The sequence below is a fragment of the Clarias gariepinus genome, chromosome 14, assembly GCF_024256425.1.
Source record: "Clarias gariepinus isolate MV-2021 ecotype Netherlands chromosome 14, CGAR_prim_01v2, whole genome shotgun sequence".
Classification (NCBI taxonomy): domain Eukaryota; kingdom Metazoa; phylum Chordata; class Actinopteri; order Siluriformes; family Clariidae; genus Clarias; species Clarias gariepinus.
This window is the reverse complement of record NC_071113.1, coordinates 19,815,175-19,830,026: the sequence shown is the minus strand read 5'-3', so window position 1 is coordinate 19,830,026 and position 14,852 is coordinate 19,815,175. Positions and strand designations below refer to the sequence as shown.

The following is a 14,852-nucleotide window of genomic DNA, read 5'->3' as shown; positions in this document are numbered from 1 at the left end:
GGAGCTGAACCCACAAGCTGTCAACAGCGTGGACAGAATGCCTTGATTCACCATGGAATTTGCCACCCTGTCTAGCCCTGTCTGGTTTGGAAGGTTATTCATCTCTGGCTGTAAAAAAGGCAGAAAAGGGATAGCTCTCGCACCACCAGGTGATTGTTGCACTAGGCACTGCTCAGATTACACAGTAGCATGAAGACCTATTCATATACACATTAGAGTAAGCTCTAGATAACATATTAAATAAGGTATCTCCTCCTCCCCGTGCATTGCACATTTTGTGGTGTAAGGTCCTACAAATCTGAGACATCAGTACAGGTTGTGATTATTCCCCAACACGTGAATAATCACAACCACAAGTCAAGTTGTATTTCAAAAATCAATGGAGCGCAAGACAAGATTGAAATGTTGACAGCACTAAGGATACACAAGGTGGGACTCTAATCTAGGTTAATCAGAAAGCTTGCAGATTGTGTGACCTTAAGTCACAGCGAGAGGCACTGCTGGGATTCGAACCCAGGATCTCCTGTTTACTAGACAGGCGCTTTAACCAACTAAGCCACAGTGCCACAGGACAACCTTGGCCCCACACTTAAAACCTCAAACTCGTACCTGATAAGCTGCGGGACAGGAACTTGACTCTCGGGCTAAGGTTGTCTCCACTGGCGTGCAGCTCGATAGGAGTTTAAATGAAGTCCCACAGTGCTATACCATGCTCCACAGAGCACACCATATCTGCCAGTCATGGTGTTATATATATATATATATATATATATATATATATATATATATATATATTGTGGCGTGGGCGGGGTTTCGGGTAATAACCATCATGCTCTGCGGGAGGGACTGTTTATGTGTTCACCGTGTTGGGGAAAGGTGTTTGGTTTAGTGGCTTCAGCCAGGGTATGTGTGATAGGGTGTTCTTGTTTTAAGCCGTCTCATGTGTTCGAGTTGTGAGATTGTGTGCTTGAATAATATACTCCCAGCCATTTGCATTGGGCAGCAAGATAAGCTCGCTCGTCTCTCCACCATCCTTTCAGGCGATAAAAACGCCACATTTGGTGTCAGAAGTGGGATTATGGAGAGTCGCGAGTTGGAGCGCACCCCGGAGGAAATCCGGAGGATCCAAATGGGCCGCCGAGTAGCGGAGCAGCTGCGGAGAAAGAAAACCCTCCCTGATGGGGCTAGTGCAGGCAAAGAGCGGCGACCGGAGCGGAGCGGCGCGTTCCAGGTTCCGGTATTGGACCTCGTGGAGGAGTCCTCCAGTGACGTGGCGCCGACACCGGAGCAAGCTACAGCTCCGTGCCCCGTCCGCCAGCGAAGCGACCTACAGCTGCGCCTGCCGGCCTACAACGGCGCCGGCGATCCCCACGCGTTCATCGCCCAGGTAGAGCTAGCCGCCAAATTCGCGGGCTGGTCCCCGGCAGAAACAGCCGTCCGGGTGGCCCTCTTGTTGGAGGGTGACGCGCTGCGGGCGTTGCAAGATCTCCGGGCTGATGAGCGGGACGACTGGTTAAAGCTGCAGCAGTCGCTCTGTTTCCGTTTCGGCGCAGGAGACCGTAACGAGGCCGCGGGCGAGGAGCTGGCAACCCGCGTGCGGAGCGCCTCTGAGCCACTAGGGGCGTTCGCCATGGACCTGCGATCTCTCGCGCGCCAGGGCTACCCGGATTTCGGACACGGCCAGCAGGAAGAGCTAGCTCGTCGCGCGTTTCTTCGGGGAATCCGGCCGTACCGCCTTCGCGAGCACCTCCGGTTAGCGGCACCGGCGTCGCTGTCCGAGGCGCTGCGCGAGGCTGAGCGCGCCGAGCCCATCTTGGGAGAACACCACGGCGAGAGAGCCGAGCGATCTTCGGTGGCTCGCGGCCGCTGGGGAGGTGAACCTAGCCGGGGACAGGGCTACCCGTCGCGGCTAGGCCTCGACCCGGCCGGCGAGTTTCCGCGACAACGCCGAGGCCAAGGATACCGCTGCAACGTGCTCCGGCCGGAGGACAGCGTACCCCAGCAGCCGTTAAACTAGCTTCGGGGGGCGCCGAGGGGAAACCGCCTCCCACAGCCATCTTTGTTCCCCCAACTGCCGGATTTAACTTCCGGTCGGGACGTGTCGGAAAATCGCGCGGGGGTCTACGTGGACTGCGGCCTGGACAACGTTTCGCTGCGGGCGCTCGTGGACACCGGCTCTACAGTTTCGCTGTTGCGCGGGGGATTGTTAAAGCGCGGAGAGCGCGGTCGTGTGCTGCCGGACCCGGCCGTGAACATTCGCACCGTGTCGGGAAGTTATTTGAGGATACGGGCCTGTCGCACAGTGCGAATACAAGTAGGTGCAATCATTCTTTTTCACCCATTCTTTGTGGCGGATATCGAGGATGATTGTATCTTGGGATTAGACATTTTGGAAAGGTGGGGTGCGGTACTGAATCTCGCAGACGGGACTCTGCGTGGTAGTTTCGGTTTAGCTAGGTTGCTAGTGCCCAAAGCGCGGCCGGACGAGTTAGTAGCACGCACCAGCGGGGCGGAACTTCCGGTGGACGCGCCATGTAAACATCCGGTGGCTGTCCGAGCGAGAATAATGGCCGAGCTGATGCGGCGTAGCAGTGTAGGGCTAAATCAGACGCAGACCGACGCCGTGAAGTCCCTTTTGCACGAGTTCGCCGATATTTTCGCAGTAGATGATGCGCTGGAACACGTTGCGGGCTCGGCGTGGTTTAGCTCGTTGGATCTGCGTAGCGGGTATTGGCAAGTAGAGCTCGCCCCGGAAGCACGACCCAAAACCGCGTTTTCGATCGGACAAGGTCTATGGCAATTTCGGCGCATGCCGTTCGGCCTCTGCAACGCTCCCGCTACGTTCGAACGGTTGATGGAGAGAGTATTGGCAGAGATCCCTCGCAACCGTTGTGTCGTCTACTTAGACGATTTATTGGTACACGGCAAGGATTTTGCGGTCGCGCTAGCTAACCTACGGGAGGTGTTTCTAGCTATCCGGCGGGCGAATTTGCGGCTCAATCCCAAAAAGTGCCAGTTGTTGCGGCAAGAAACTGTCTTTCTGGGACACGTCATTAGCGCTCAAGGGATTGCCACCGATCCAGCCAAAATTGCCGTGGTACAGCATTGGCCTGAGCCGTCTAATGTGTCGCAGCTGCGCACCTTTCTCGGGTTAGCGTCGTACTATCGCCGGTTCGTGAGGGATTTTGCTACGATCGCCAGCCCGCTGCACGCGCTCACGAGAAAGAACCAGCCGTTTCGCTGGGACAGGGAGCACGCGCGTGCGTTCACACGGTTACGGGAAGCTCTGGTTACGTCGCCCGTTCTCGAATATCCTGATATAGCTCGTACATTTATTCTCGACACGGACGCGAGCGATGTAGGGCTGGGGGCCGTCCTGTCTCAGGTTGCCGGGGGCAAAGAGCGTGTTGTCGCGTACTTCAGCCGCGCGTTGTCTGGGCCGGAAAAGAATTACTGCGTCACGCGGCGCGAGCTGCTTGCGGTCGTCGCGGCCCTTAAGCATTTTAGGCCGTATTTATACGGGCAATCCTTCTTGCTGCGGACCGACCACGCTTTGCTGGTGTGGCTGCTCAGTTTTAAAGAGCCCGAGGGGCAGTTAGCGCGTTGGCTCGAACGGTTGCAGGACTATCATTTTACCGTTCAGCACCGAGCGGGAAAATTGCACGCTAACGCCGATGCGTTATCCCGCCGGCCGTGCAGCAAGGAGCGTTGTCGACACTGCGAGCGGGTTGAAGAGCGTGTGGGTGGTCACGACATCGAACACACCCCGACCCCCGTGAATCAGAACATTCTCCCTGCGCAGTCTTCCGAAGCCCCCGTCGGTAATCGGCCGTCCGAGCCGGCGTGCAGCCGAGTCACTGCGGCACCTACACCATCGCCGGTGGTCGTTTCGCCTGTGCCACAGATGGACTGCGATCAGCTAATGGTCGAGCAGGAGAAGGACCCGGCATTGCAGCGGGTATTAAGTTGGGTTAACGCGGGCCAGAGACCGGATTATGCCGCAATCGCCCACCTGGGACCCGAAGAAAAAGCTCTCCACTCGCAGTTTCACCGACTAGCGTTGCGGGGGGGCTTACTCTACCGCCAGTGGGAACGGCCGTGTGGCGCTGGTGAATCTTTTCAGCTGCTGGTGCCGCGGACTTTGCGGGCATGTGTGCTGGGGATGGTTCATGGGCACGCGGGTTCGGGACACTTTGGGGTAACTAAGACACTGCGGCGGTTGCGTGCTCGGTTCTACTGGCCGGGTTGTCATACTGACAGCGAACTTTTTGTTCACAGATGCGATGTCTGCACGGCAAAGAAGGGCCCTACCCAGCGCTCGCGAGCACCCTTGCAAGACTTTCGGGTGGGGGCGCCCATGGAACGTATGGGCGTGGACATTCTGGGGCCGTTTCCCATCTCTGATCGCGGGAATCGTTATGTGCTGGTGGCCATGGATTACTTCACCAAGTGGCCGGAGGCGTTCGCTGTTCCGGATCAGAGCGCTTCCACCACGGCTCGAGTGCTGGTGGATGAGGTGTTCAGCCGATTCGGCTCCCCGGAGCAGTTGCACAGTGATCAGGGGTGTAACTTCGAGGCGGAGGTGTTTGCGGCGGTGTGCGAGCGCCTCGGGGTGAAAAAGACCCGCACCACGCCCCTGCATCCACAAAGTGACGGCCTCGTGGAGCGGTTTAACCGAACACTCACCACCCAACTCGCCGTGCTTACCAGCAACCGGCAAAATGATTGGGACGAGCATTTGCCTCTCGTGCTTTGGGCGTATCGCACAGCGGTGCAGGAGTCCTCGCAACTGACGCCAGCTGCGTTAATGTTGGTCGCGAGTTGCGCACGCCTGTGGATCTGGTGTTCGGGCCCCCGCCTCAAGTGGATTTACCCACGAAACCAGGTTTGGACTATTTTTATTCATTGAAAGACAAACTGTTTCGTGTCCACGAATTGGCGCGTAGACACTTGGCGGACGCCGGGGTTAAGCAGCGCCGCGTGTACGATACCCACAGCCGGGGGCGCGACTTTGCTACTGGGGAGCAGGTTTGGGTGTATTCCCCCGGAAGGAAAAGGGGGCTTTCACCTAAGCTGATGTCGCACTGGGTGGGCCCCTGCACGGTCGTCGCACAGCTCTCTGATGTGGTCTACCGGGTGCGGTTGACGGGGCGGTCGCGATTGGTCGTGCTCCACCGGGACCGGCTCGCTCCCTACCAGCCCCACGTCAGCAAAACATCGAGCTCTGTGGAGGCCGGTCCGCCTCAGGAAGAGGGCTGTGCCCCGCCTTCCCCCGCAAAAAGACTCCGGCGTTCACAACGCCAGCGCCGGCCACCGTCACGCCTGCTAGACTGAGTTCGCCATGGTGACCGGGGACGGTCACAGCTCGGGTGGGGGCAATGTGGCGTGGGCGGGGTTTCGGGTAATAACCATCATGCTCTGCGGGAGGGACTGTTTATGTGTTCACCGTGTTGGGGAAAGGTGTTTGGTTTAGTGGCTTCAGCCAGGGTATGTGTGATAGGGTGTTCTTGTTTTAAGCCGTCTCATGTGTTCGAGTTGTGAGATTGTGTGCTTGAATAAAATACTCCCAGCCATTTGCATTGGGCAGCAAGATAAGCTCGCTCGTCTCTCCACCATCCTTTCAGGCGATAAAAACGCCACAATATATATATATATATAAACACTGCTTAAAAAATTAAAAGGAACACTTAGTCCCAGTTTGACTTGAACCATGCATACACATATGAGAGGCGTGCGAGTCAAACATTGGATTAAGTGCTTGACTTGGTTGTTGACATAGTTGTTCTTTTTTTAAGTAGTCTATGTACTTGTTCATTGACAGCCATTGTCCTCATTTACATTTGACCAAAAGTGAGTCAGTAAAGCAGAAAAGTCACACTTGTGTGGAAGCAAACATCTGTTGACGGCAATTGGTCCAAGGCTACTCAGAATATGTTTAAATTCTTGCAAATGAAAACGTCACGGTTTATTCACTTTCGTAGCAGGGATAGAGCTATCTTGCTTGAGCTCCATGGACAAGTGTCTACCTGTGGAAACCACTTGACAACTGAGCAGAAATCCTGCCTGAAAGCAACACACCCTGCCATGACCTAAGCCCACAAGCTGTTAACACAGGCACTTAAGCCTTGAGTTCCTTATGGAGTTGGACCCACACCTCATCTGGCATACCAAGAGAAGAAACTCACAACAGGCACTGCTGGGAATTGAACCTAGGATCTGATGTTTACAAGGCAGGCACTTTCACCAGCGAAGCCACAGTGCCAAAGGCCTGGCTGGCACCTCGGGCAAGACCCAGCACTTTTAACAGAGAGTCTCCTGGACAAGACATGACATTGCTCGCAAGGCCAAGATTTCCTCTATCGGAAAGGAAAGTGTGATTCTTGACCACGGATTTCATCTTATATGTGGATGAAAAGAAGGTGACAAGCATTCGACTCTGGCGGGACTCGAACCCGCAACCTTTGAATAGCTCACCTGAGCCTAGAAGTCCAATGCGCTATCCATTGCACCACAGAGCCAACCGAGGGAGCTGTCTGGGGTGTTTCATTTCAGGCTGCCCAAGACTCATGGAAGGCGTAGAACTTGCATGGTCAAGTTCATGAGGCAGATGCTTTTCTGTTGCCAACAATCAAATTCCACTAAATGCAAACAACTATGGCAGGAGCTGAACCCACAAGCTGTTAACAGCGTGGACAGAATGCCTTGATTTCACCATGGAATTTGCCACCCTGTCTGGCCCTGTCTGGTTTGGAAGGTTATTCATCTCTGGCTGTAAAAAAGGCAGAAAAGGGATAGCTCTCGCACCACCAGGTGATTGTTGCACTAGGCACTGCTCAGATTACACAGGAGCATGAAGACCTATTCATATACACATTAGAGTAAGCTCTAGATAACATATTAAATAAGGTATCTCCTCCTCCCCGTGCATTGCACATTTTGTGGTGTAAGATCCTACAAATCTGAGACATCAGTACAGGTTGTGATTATTCCCCAACACGTGAATAATCACAACCACAAGTCAAGTTGTATTTCAAAAATCAATGGAGCGCAAGACAAGATTGAAATGTTGACAGCACTAAGGACACACAAGGTGGGTCTCTAATCTAGGTTAATCAGAAAGCTTGCAGATTGTGTGACCTTAAGTCACAGCAAGAGGCACTGCTGGGAATCGAACCCAGGATCTCCTGTTTACTAGACAGGCGCTTTAACCAACTGAGCCACAGCACCACGTGACAACGTTGTCCCCACACTTAAAACCTCAAACTCGTACCTGATAAGCTGCGGGACAGGAACTTGACTCTTGGGCTAAGGTTGTCTCCACTGGCGTGCAGCTCGATAGGAGTTTAAATGAAGTCCCACAGTGCTATACCATGCTCCACAGAGCACACCATATCTGCCAGTCATGGTGTTTCATCTCAGGTTGTTCCAAGTTCATTGTAGACAAAGATCGTGCCTGTTGCAGTAGATTTCAGCCTTGCAAAGATGAACAACTGTTGGCAAACTACAAACACACTGTATGGTATATATCTGCAAATGGCATACAGTGTACGAAAAGAAAAAAATATATATATAAATAAATATAAATATATATATATATATATATATATATATATACAGTATATATATATAAACACTGCTTAAAAAATTAAAAGGAACACTTAGTCCCAGTTTGACTTGAACCATGCATACACATATGAGAGGCGTGCGAGTCAAACATTGGATTAAGTGCTTAACTTAGTTGTTGACATAGTTGTTCTTTTTTTAAGTAGTCTATGTACTTGTTCATTGACAGCCATTGTCCTCATTGACATTTGACCAAAAGTGAGTCAGTAAAGCAGAAAAGTCACACTTGTGTGGAAGCAAACATCTGTTGACGGCAATTGGTCCAAGGCTACTCAGAATATGTTTAAATTCTTGCAAATGAAAACGTCACAGTTTATTCACTTTCGTAGCAGGGATAGAGCTATCTTGCTTGAGCTCCATGGACAAGGGTCTACGTGTGGAAACCACTTGACAACTGAGCAGAAATCCTGCCTGAAAGCAACACACCCTGCCATGACCTAAGCCCACAAGCCGTTAACACAGGCACTTAAGCCTTGAGTTCCTTATGGAGTTGGACCCACACCTCATCTGGCATACCAAGAGAAGAAACTCACAACAGGCACTGCTGGGAACTGAACCTAGGATCTGCTGTTTACAAGGCAGGCACTTTCACCAGCGAAGCCACAGTGCCAAAGGCCTGGCTGGCACCTCGGGCAAGACCCAGCACTTTTAACAGAGAGTCTCCTGGACAAGACATGACATTGCTCGCAAGGCCAAGATTTCCTCTATCGGAAAGGAAAGTGTGATTCTTGACCACGGATTTCATCTTATATGTGGATGAAAAGAAGGTGACAAGCATTCGACTCTGGCGGGACTCGAACCCGCAACCTTTGAATAGCTCACCTGAGCCTAGAAGTCCAATGCGCTATCCATTGCACCACAGAGCCAACCGAGGGAGCTGTCTGGGGTGTTTCATTTCAGGCTGCCCAAGACTCATGGAAGGCGTAGAACTTGCATGGTCAAGTTCATGAGGCAGATGCTTTTCTGTTGCCAACAATCAAATTCCACTAAATGCAAACAACTATGGCAGGAGCTGAACCCACAAGCTGTCAACAGCGTGGACAGAATGCCTTGATTTCACCATGGAATTTGCCACCCTGTCTAGCCCTGTCTGGTTTGGAAGGTTATTCATCTCTGGCTGTAAAAAAGGCAGAAAAGGGATAACTCTCGCACCACCAGGTGATTGTTGCACTAGGCACTGCTCAGATTACACAGGAGCATGAAGACCTATTCATATACACATTAGAGTAAGCTCTAGATAACATATTAAATAAGGTATCTCCTCCTCCCCGTGCATTGCACATTTTGTGGTGTAAGGTCCTACAAATCTGAGACATCAGTACAGGTTGTGATTATTCCCCAACACGTGAATAATCACAACCACAAGTCAAGTTGTATTTCAAAAATCAATGGAGCGCAAGACAAGATTGAAATGTTGACAGCACTAAGGATACACAAGGTGGGACTCTAATCTAGGTTAATCAGAAAGCTTTCAGATTGTGTGACCTTAAGTCACAGCGAGAGGCACTGCTGGGATTCGAACCGAGGATCTCCTGTTTACTAGACAGGCGCTTTAACCAACTGAGCCACAGCGCCACGGGAGAATGCCGGCCCCACACTTAAAACCTCAAACTCGTACCTGATAAGCTGCGGGACAGGAACTTGACTCTCGGGCTAAGGTTGTCTCCACTGGCGTGCAGCTCAATAGGAGTTTAAATGAAGTCCCACAGTGCTATACCATGCTCCACAGAGCACACCATATCTGCCAGTCATGGTGTTATATATATATATATATATATTTATATATATATATATATATATATATATATATATATATAAACACTGCTTAAAAAATTAAAAGGAACACTTAGTCCCAGTTTGACTTGAACCATGCATACACATATGAGAGGCGTGCGAGTCAAACATTGGATTAAGTGCTTGACTTAGTTGTTGACATAGTTGTTCTTTTTTTAAGTAATCTATGTACTTGTTCATTGACAGCCATTGTCCTCATTTACATTTGACCAAAAGTGAGTCAGTAAAGCAGAAAAGTCACACTTGTGTGGAAGCAAACATCTGTTGACGGCCATTGGTCCAAGGCTACTCAGAATATGTTTAAATTCTTGCAAATGAAAACGTCACGGTTTATTCACTTTCGTAGCAGGGATAGAGCTATCTTGCTTGAGCTCCATGGACAAATGTCTACCTGTGGAAACCACTTGACAACTGAGCAGAAATCCTGCCTGAAAGCAACACACCCTGCCATGACCTAAGCCCACAAGCTGTTAACACAGGCACTTAAGCCTTGAGTTCCTTATGGAGTTGGACCCACACCTCATCTGGCATACCAAGAGAAGAAACTCACAACAGGCACTGCTGGGAAGTGAACCTAGGATCTGCTGTTTACAAGGCAGGCACTTTCACCAGCGAAGCCACAGTGCCAAAGGCCTGGCTGGCACCTCGGGCAAGACCCAGCACTTTTAACAGAGAGTCTCCTGGACAAGACATAACATTGCTCGCAAGGCCAAGATTTCCTCCATCGGAAAGGAAAGTGTGATTCTTGACCACGGATTTCATCTTATATGTGGATGAAAAGAAGGTGACGAGCATTCGACTCTGGCGGGACTCGAACCCGCAACCTTTGAATAGCTCACCTGAGCCTAGAAGTCCAATGTGCTATCCATTGCGCCACAGAGCCAACCGAGGGAGCTGTCTGGGGTGTTTCATTTCAGGCTGCCCAAGACTCATGGAAGGCGTAGAACTTGCATGGTCAAGTTCATGAGGCAGATGCTTTTCTGTTGCCAACAATCAAATTCCACTAAATGCAAACAACTATGGCAGGAGCTGAACCCACAAGCTGTCAACAGCGTGGACAGAATGCCTTGATTTCACCATGGAATTTGCCACCCTGTCTAGCCCTGTCTGGTTTGGAAGGTTATTCATCTCTGGCTGTAAAAAAGGCAGAAAAGGGATAGCTCTCGCACCACCAGGTGATTGTTGCACTAGGCACTGCTCAGATTACACAGGAGCATGAAGACCTATTCATATACACATTAGAGTAAGCTCTAGATAACATATTAAATAAGGTATCTCCTCCTCCCCGTGCATTGCACATTTTGTGGTGTAAGGTCCTACAAATCTGAGACATCAGTACAGGTTGTGATTATTCCCCAACACGTGAATAATCACAACCACAAGTCAAGTTGTATTTCAAAAATCAATGGAGCGCAAGACAAGATTGAAATGTTGACAGCACTAAGGATACACAAGGTGGGACTCTAATCTAGGTTAATCAGAAAGCTTGCAGATTGTGTGACCTTAAGTCACAGCGAGAGGCACTGCTGGGATTTGAACCCAGGATCTCCTGTTTACTAGACAGGAACTTTAAACAACTGAGCCACAGTGCCACGGGACAACGCTGGCCCCACACTTAAAACCTCAAACTCGTACCTGATAAGCTGCGGGACAGGAACTTGACTTTCAGGCTAAGGTTGTCTCCACTGGCGTGCAGCTCAATAGGAGTTTAAATGAAGTCCCACAGTGCTATACCATGCTCCACTGAGCACACCATATCTGCCAGTCATGGTGTTTTATATATATATATATATATATATATATATATATATATATATATATAAACACTGCTTAAAAAATTAAAAGGAACACTTAGTCCCAGTTTGACTTGAACCATGCATACACATATGAGAGGCGTGCGAGTCAAACATTGGATTAAGTGCTTGACTTAGTTGTTGACATAGTTGTTCTTTTTTTAAGTAATCTATGTACTTGTTCATTGACAGCCATTGTCCTCATTTACATTTGACCAAAAGTGAGTCAGTAAAGCAGAAAAGTCACACTTGTGTGGAAGCAAACATCTGTTGACGGCCATTGGTCCAAGGCTACTCAGAATATGTTTAAATTCTTGCAAATGAAAACGTCACGGTTTATTCACTTTCGTAGCAGGGATAGAGCTATCTTGCTTGAGCTCCATGGACAAGTGTCTACCTGTGGAAACCACTTGACAACTGAGCAGAAATCCTGCCTGAAAGCAACACACCCTGCCATGACCTAAGCCCACAAGCTGTTAACACAGGCACTTAAGCCTTGAGTTCCTTATGGAGTTGGACCCACACCTCATCTGGCATACCAAGAGAAGAAACTCACAACAGGCACTGCTGGGAATTGAACCTAGGATCTGCTGTTTACAAGGCAGGCACTTTCACCAGGGAAGCCACAGTGCCAAAGGCCTGACTGGCAACTCGGGCAAGACCCAGCACTTTTAACAGAGAGTCTCCTGGACAAGAGATAACATTGCTCGCAAGGCCAAGATTTCCTCCATCGGAAAGGAAAGTGTGATTCTTGACCACGGATTTCATCTTATATGTGGTGTGTGGATGAAAAGAAGGTGACAAGCATTCGACTCTGGCAGGACTCGAACCCGCAACCTTTGAATAGCTCACCCGAGCCTAGAAGTCCAATGCGCTATCCATTGCGCCACAGAGCCAACCGAGGGAGCTGTCTGGGGTGTTTCATTTCAGGCTGCCCAAGACTCATGGAAGGCGTAGAACTTGCATGGTCAAGTTCATGAGGCAGATGCTTTTCTGTTGCCAACAATCAAATTCCACTAAATGCAAACAACTATGGCAGGAGCTGAACCCACAAGCTGTCAACAGCGTGGACAGAATGCCTTGATTTCACCATGGAATTTGCCACCCTGTCTAGCCCTGTCTGGTTTGGAAGGTTATTCATCTCTGGCTGTAAAAAAGGCAGAAAAGGGATAGCTCTCGCACCACCAGGTGATTGTTGCACTAGGCACTGCTCAGATTACACAGGAGCATGAAGACCTATTCATATACACATTAGAGTAAGCTCTAGATAACATATTAAATAAGGTATCTCCTCCTCCCCGTGCATTGCACATTTTGTGGTGTAAGGTCCTACAAATCTGAGACATCAGTACAGGTTGTGATTATTCCCCAACACGTGAATAATCACAACCACAAGTCAAGTTGTATTTCAAAAATCAATGGAGCGCAAGACAAGATTGAAATGTTGACAGCAGTAAGGATACACAAGGTGGGACTCTAATCTAGGTTAATCAGAAAGCTTGCAGATTGTGTGACCTTAAGTCACAGCGAGAGGCACTGCTGGGATTCAAACCCAGGATCTCCTGTTTACTAGACAGGCGCTTTAACCAACTAAGCCACAGCGCCACGGGACAAACTTGGCCCCACACTTAAAACCTCAAACTCGTACCTGATAAGCTGCGGGACAGGAACTTGACTCTCGGGCTAAGGTTGTCTCCACTGGCGTGCAGCTCGATAGGAGTTTAAATGAAGTCCCACAGTGCTATACCATGCTCCACAGAGCACACCATATCTGCCAGTCATGGTGTTACATATATATATATATATATATATATATATATATATATATATATATATATATAAACACTGCTTAAAAAATTAAAAGGAACACTTAGTCCCAGTTTGACTTGAACCATGCATACACATATGAAAGGCGTGCGAGTCAAACATTGGATTAAGTGCTTGACTTAGTTGTTGACATAGTTGTTCTTTTTTTAAGTAATCTATGTACTTGTTCATTGACAGCCATTGTCCTCATTTACATTTGACCAAAAGTGAGTCAGTAAAGCAGAAAAGTCACACTTGTGTGGAAGCAAACATCTGTTGACGGCAATTGGTCCAAGGCTACTCAGAATATGTTTAAATTCTTGCAAATGAAAACGTCACGGTTTATTCACTTTCGTAGCAGGGATAGAGCTATCTTGCTTGAGCTCCATGGACAAGTGTCTACCTGTGGAAACCACTTGACAACTGAGCAGAAATCCTGCCTGAAAGCAACACACCCTGCCATGACCTAAGCACACAAGCTGTTAACACAGGCACTTAAGCCTTGAGTTCCTTATGGAGTTGGACCCACACCTCATCTGGCATACCAAGAGAAGAAACTCACAACAGGCACTGCTGGGAATTGAACCTAGGATCTGCTGTTTACAAGGCAGGCACTTTCACCAGCGAAGCCACAGTGCCAAAGGCCTGGCTGGCACCTCGGGCAAGACCCAGCACTTTTAACAGAGAGTCTCCTGGACAAGACATAACACTGCTCGCAAGGCCAAGATTTCCTCCATCGGAAAGGAAAGTGTGATTCTTGACCACGGATTTCATCTTATATGTGGTGTGTGGATGAAAAGAAGGTGACAAGCATTCGACTCTGACGGGACTCGAACCCGCAACCTTTGAATAGCTCACCCGAGCCTAGAAGTCCAATGCGCTATCCATTGCGCCACAGAGCCAACCGAGGGAGCTGTCTGGGGTGTTTCATTTCAGGCTGCCCAAGACTCATGGAAGGCGTAGAACTTGCATGGTCAAGTTCATGAGGCAGATGCTTTTCTGTTGCCAACAATCAAATTCCACTAAATGCAAACAACTATGGCAGGAGCTGAACCCACAAGCTGTCAACAGCGTGGACAGAATGCCTTGATTTCACCATGGAATTTGCCACCCTGTCTAGCCCTGTCTGGTTTGGAAGGTTATTCATCTCTGGCTGTAAAAAAGGCAGAAAAGGGATAGCTCTCGCACCACCAGGTGATTGTTGCACTAGGCACTGCTCAGATTACACAGGAGCATGAAGACCTATTCATATACACATTAGAGTAAGCTCTAGATAACATATTAAATAAGGTATCTCCTCCTCCCCGTGCATTGCACATTTTGTGGTGTAAGGTCCTACAAATCTGAGACATCAGTACAGGTTGTGATTATTCCCCAACACGTGAATAATCACAACCACAAGTCAAGTTGTATTTCAAAAATCAATGGAGCGCAAGACAAGATTGAAATGTTGACAGCACTAAGGATACACAAGGTGGGACTCTAATCTAGGTTAATCAGAAAGCTTGCGGATTGTGTGACCTTAAGTCAAAGCGAGAGGCACTGCTGGGATTCGAACCCAGGATCTCCTGTTTACTAGACAGGCGCTTTAACCAACTGAGCCACAGCGCCACGGGACACTGCTGGCCCCACACTTAAAACCTCAAACTCGTACCTGATAAGCTGCGGGACAGGAACTTGACTCTCGGGCTAAGGTTGTCTCCACTGGCGTGCAGCTCAATAGGAGTTTAAATGAAGTCCCACAGTGCTATACCATGCTTCACAGAGCACACCATATCTGCCAGTCATGGTGTTTTATATATATATATATATATATATATATATATATATATATAT

At 49.2% G+C, this 14,852-nt stretch overlaps 3 non-coding genes across 3 annotated transcripts; all 3 read right to left on the bottom strand.

Annotated features, from left to right (window-relative positions):
• Positions 1–492: 492 nt before the first annotated feature.
• Positions 493–566, bottom strand: trnat-agu (transfer RNA threonine (anticodon AGU)). The gene has a single exon. It is a non-coding gene; the product is annotated as a tRNA-Thr (tRNA).
• A 13,265-nt stretch (positions 567–13,831) lies between these two features.
• Positions 13,832–13,918, bottom strand: trnar-ucu (transfer RNA arginine (anticodon UCU)). The gene is given in 2 exon segments: positions 13,832–13,867; positions 13,882–13,918. It is a non-coding gene; the product is annotated as a tRNA-Arg (tRNA).
• Positions 13,919–14,553: 635 nt separating this feature from the next.
• On the bottom strand, positions 14,554–14,627 carry trnat-agu (transfer RNA threonine (anticodon AGU)). The gene has a single exon. It is a non-coding gene; the product is annotated as a tRNA-Thr (tRNA).
• Positions 14,628–14,852: the final 225 nt, after the last annotated feature.